The sequence below is a fragment of the Diabrotica virgifera genome, chromosome 2 (assembly GCF_917563875.1).
Source record: "Diabrotica virgifera virgifera chromosome 2, PGI_DIABVI_V3a".
Classification (NCBI taxonomy): Eukaryota; Metazoa; Arthropoda; class Insecta; order Coleoptera; family Chrysomelidae; genus Diabrotica; species Diabrotica virgifera.
This window is the reverse complement of record NC_065444.1, coordinates 40377681-40382583: the sequence shown is the minus strand read 5'-3', so window position 1 is coordinate 40382583 and position 4903 is coordinate 40377681. Positions and strand designations below refer to the sequence as shown.

At 31.6% G+C, this 4903-nt stretch overlaps 1 pseudogene; it reads left to right on the top strand.

Annotated features, from left to right (window-relative positions):
- Positions 1-200: 200 nt before the first annotated feature.
- Positions 201-4613, top strand: LOC126880705 (piggyBac transposable element-derived protein 3-like; annotated as a pseudogene).
- The last annotated feature ends 290 nt before the right edge of the window (positions 4614-4903 follow it).

Genomic DNA, 4903 nt, shown 5'->3' with positions numbered 1-4903 from the left:
ACATTTAAAGGGTTTTTACCCATAACTTTTTGGTGGCTCATGCATGCATTCTATTGGCTTTTAAATACTGATGATGGATTATTTCTTAATCCGAAAACGTTTTATTTATATGATGTAACCCTTATTGGGGTCTTTTAAATATACTTTTACAAAGGATCCAGTATTTTTTTAGAAGAGACTGATTTAACCAGAATTAATAAATGGTTCAAGCATTCAATTCAATTGAGGAAAATTTGTCATTCAGATATCTTACTGATAAGACCAAAGAAAAGAGATACAGAGAACAAGAAAAGAGAACAATGAGGTATACTGGTAAGATTAGACTGGTAAAGGGAACAAATAGTAAGTTAATGTAAGATACTCCACAAAGCTGATACCATTAAAAGACCCATGCCATTAAAGCTACAAAGAAAGAATTCGGACTGTTTATTCAAAACAATTCAGGAAGCATTAAAGAACTGAAAGAAAAAAAGCACAGGGATAGGAATAAGTACATAATAATTTTTTTCTTCGCAGACCATCAAGTGATTATGGCAGACATCAGATATGATCAGGAAGACATAGATTATGTGATTTGAAAACTCACCGGAGAAGGAAACTGGAGACTCACCATCAACATTAAAAAACGGATTGTCTTAGAATAAATGACAAAGAAAGAGACCCACAACTCTAGATTAGAGATATAAAAAATTGCGCAGAATTCAACTACCTAGGGACAGTGATAACGAAGGAAGGACTATTAAAACGCGACATTCAGAAGAAAATAAAATAGGACTGAAATCTGGTACAAAAACTGAACTCATTACTTTAGTCTCTTAAAATTAGTTTACGAACAAAAATGAAAATTTGTATGTCAGCTCTAGATCCAATTTTGGCGTACGGATTTGAATGTTGGCAAATGACGATCACATAGTAGAAAAAACTGGAAATGGTAGAAGTGGAGTACCTATGAAAAGCGTATCAGACATGCAGACTTGATCACATTCCAAATGAAGAAAATTAGAAGAAATAATGAACTTAGGTATGACGGACAAGTATGATGGATATAATACTTTTCAGGATAGAATAATTTTAATCCCAACAAATGTTTTTTTACTACTGTTATTATTTTAACCCATTAGTGCCTAGCGTTACAATTATTATGTAACGGCAAAGTGGTGCCACCTAAATAGATCCTGTATCGCATACGTCGCAAATTTTCAGTTGAAAACAGGTCAGTTCTTGACAGAAGGTTATAGTGTTTACATTGCTTGAAGTGTGCTATTTTATTAGAACTTTGGTTTGAATCTGTGCCTCGATAAAGTATAACAAAATAAATAAAGCTTCAAATAATGGACTTCGTCGATAAAAAGTAAGTATATAAATCTCATTTTGTATAATAACGTTAATATTAGAAAGCAAATAGTAAAAGTAAATATAAATACATATTTTTTGTGTAAAAAAGCATTGATATTTTTTCAAACAAAAAAGTTGCTAGGTTGGGAAGTTGACTGTTACATATTTGTAACGCTAGGATGTAATGTAAGCATATTTTACAGTTATTTTATACCGATGTATTATATGTTTTGTTTTCATTGTATGGTATTTTTAGTAACGTTTTTCGAAATATTAGTATACAGAGTGTTTATAGAACTTAAGGAAATTTAAAAATGCATTAATTTAAAATTGCAGTATGTACCTGGTACATTCCATGTCAAATCACTCAGGCAAAAAATTTTGGATCTCCGATTTGTCTGAAAATTGGACCGCATTATGTAATAACGGATTAACGGCCAAAAGTCAAAAATCAAGATAATAGTGCCATATTGCAGCTAGGGTGCAAATCTATGTATAAAAATATGTTTTTTGTAAAAAAATTAAAAAAAAAAGCTGTTTTTAAATGCCTGTATTAAGCGACATTTTTTATTTTATTAAAAAAAATCTCACACTAGGATTTGTAATATCGAACTAAACGCCAATAATGGTACATAATCCATTGTCATAAACAAAAATCCGCATCTTTGTAAGTGTAATAACGAATCAAGCGCCATGAATAGTCGGTTAATTCTTTATTACAAAACATAACATATTTACTAACGTTTAAGATATCCAATTAAAAGACATCATTTGTCAGGTAACATCAGATTAAGCGCCAACTATGTCTCTTAATCCGGTATTCGGATCTTAACTCATGCATATCTTAAAAAATCATTAACGAATTAAGCGACATTTGATCGAATAACTTTTAAAATATAAATTATTTTAAAAAAATTTTACAGGGTACAAGGTACAAGTCTATTTACATTTGCATTAATATATTAAATATGAAACATGTCAGTAGTACCTACTATATTTTAGAAATAGTACCAAAAACAAATTTAAAATCTTTAAACCGATTTATCTCAAAACTACATTTTGGCGCTTAATCCGCTATTACATAACGCGGTCCAATTGGTATATAGCTTCTGCGGGACGTAAAAATAAGATATTTAAGGTCAAAAAATCTCCTTCTTCTTTTTTTCTCAAAATGTTATTTTATGCGATTTTACAGTGATTTGGTGTTTATTTCAACAAATTTGCATTTTCTGTCGTAAAGTATCCATGAAAAACATAATATTTTAATAGAAAGGACTCAAAAATGTCATTATATGGCATTATAACAAGTTATTTTGAATCAAAACAAGTTTTTGATCAAATTTTATAGTGTAAAAAACGTTAAAATACCGTTTTTTACATGTTCCTCAATTCCCAAAATACATCATCATCGATTTGGCTGAAAATTTGCCCACAGATAGCCAAAAGATAGGACTTTAAGTGGTTAGAAGGATTTGAATTATATTACAATACCAAAAGAGTTACATGTAGTAATATCAGACTCAAAAGTATATATTAGTCCAGACGGGATAGCATTTGACATTGAATGCCGAGCTGCCCAAAATTTTATTTTTCTGATCTTTAGGGGAGTCAATAGTAGCCTAAATTTAAAATCACGAATGAATTCCTTCGTTATGTTAGCTGCCATCTTGATTTTAAAGGAGAACCTGTTTTGCTCAATATCTCCGCCATTTTTAACTTTTTGACAAAAATGGTAGGAACTGAAATTGTTCGAAATAAATCGTATTTACAATTATTACAATTTCTTTTTAACAATTTTTGTCGTGAGGTCGATATTTTCGAGTTCATTGTACTTAGAGTAGATGCCTATATTTTTGACTATAATATTGCATGTAACTTTTTTGGTATTGTAATATAATTCAAATCCTTCTCACCACTTAAAGTCCTATGTTTTTTCTATCTGTGGGAAAATTTTCAGCCAAATCAATTATGATGTATTTTGGGAGTGGAGAAAAATGTAAAAATGTATTTTAACGTTTTCTACACTATAAAATTTGATCAAAAGCTTGTTTTGAATCAAAGTAACTTGTTATAATGCCATATAATGACATTTTTGAGTCCCTTCTATTAAAATATTATGTTTTACATTGATACTTTACGATAGAAAATGCAAATTTGTATAAATAAACACCAAATCACTGTAAATCGCATAAAATAACATTTTGAGAAAAAAGAAGAAGAAGATTTTTTGACCTTAAATATCTTATTTTCACGTCCCGCAGAAGCTATATACCAATTTTCAGACAAATCGGAGGTCCAAAATTTTTTTTGCTCCAAAATTGAGTGATTTGAACTGGAATGACCCACCTACTAAGTTGTTTTTTTATTTCAGAGGCCTTGCTGCAGTTCTTCAAAGAGGCCTGACTGTACAAGAAGCTATCGATATAGCCTTTGGAGAATACGATGGGATAGATGACTCTATAGAGGCAGTTTATATAGCGCCACCGGATCCGGCTATTCTGACGGATGAGGATTCCGGAGATGAGGACGATGGCGGAGATTTGGACAATTTGAGCAAACGTCAGCTACTTGCCGATGCAGAAGTTAGAACTACTAATGGAATTATACTAGGAGAAGGTGATTCTATTCAATGGTCAGAATCAACAGAAGGTAACATTTCTTTGACAAATAATGATATCTATATTACACCTGCTCATATGGTATATCCAAAAGTTTCTGCAGCCTGAGATTGGGTTTCAGGAGATTTCACATATAACGAGAAACAATTTCCTGAGTCAGATTATTCACTGTTTGCTAACAAATCAGTTGTTGATATATTCGAAATGTTCATAGATGAAGAAATCATTTTATTCCTGGTACAGGAAACAAACCAATATGCTACTTTTAATAATCTACCTGATCCAGGAGTCTCGCCAGAGGAAATGAAATGTTTTATTGCTATATTGATTCTCAGTGGTTATAATGATCTTCCCAGCAAACGTATGTATTGGGAGCAAAGTCTTGACACCAGAAACGAACTTGTATATAATTCTATGAGGCGCAACAGGTTTGAGCAAATTTTGAGGTTTGTTCACTTGAATTCTAACGCAAATATTGATAAAGGTGGTAAGCTCTGGAAAATAAGGCCATTTATAAATAAAGTGAAGGACAGGTTCAGAAAGTATTTTGTTCCTGAAAAAGATCTGGCTTTTGATGAAAGTATGGTCAAATATTACGGTAAACATAGCTGCAAGCAATTTTTAAGAGCCAAACCCATACGATTTGGTTATAAAGTCTGGTGCCTAAATACGGTGATGGGCTATTTGATTGATTTCGAGATATATCAATGAAAATCTGTAACTCCTGATATTGACAGAGAAAGAAACTTTGGAAAGGTGGCAGCACCACTGGTGAAAATGATAGAAGAACTACCTGATAATCTGAAATCTTTGCCATTCTCATTTTACTTTGACAATTTATTTACTACATTCAGTTTATTGTCTTATTTACGTTTGAAAGGATACGGAGGCACGGGGACTATAAGAGAAAATCGTTTACCTAGAAGCTGTCCTTTATTGGCTAAAAAAGA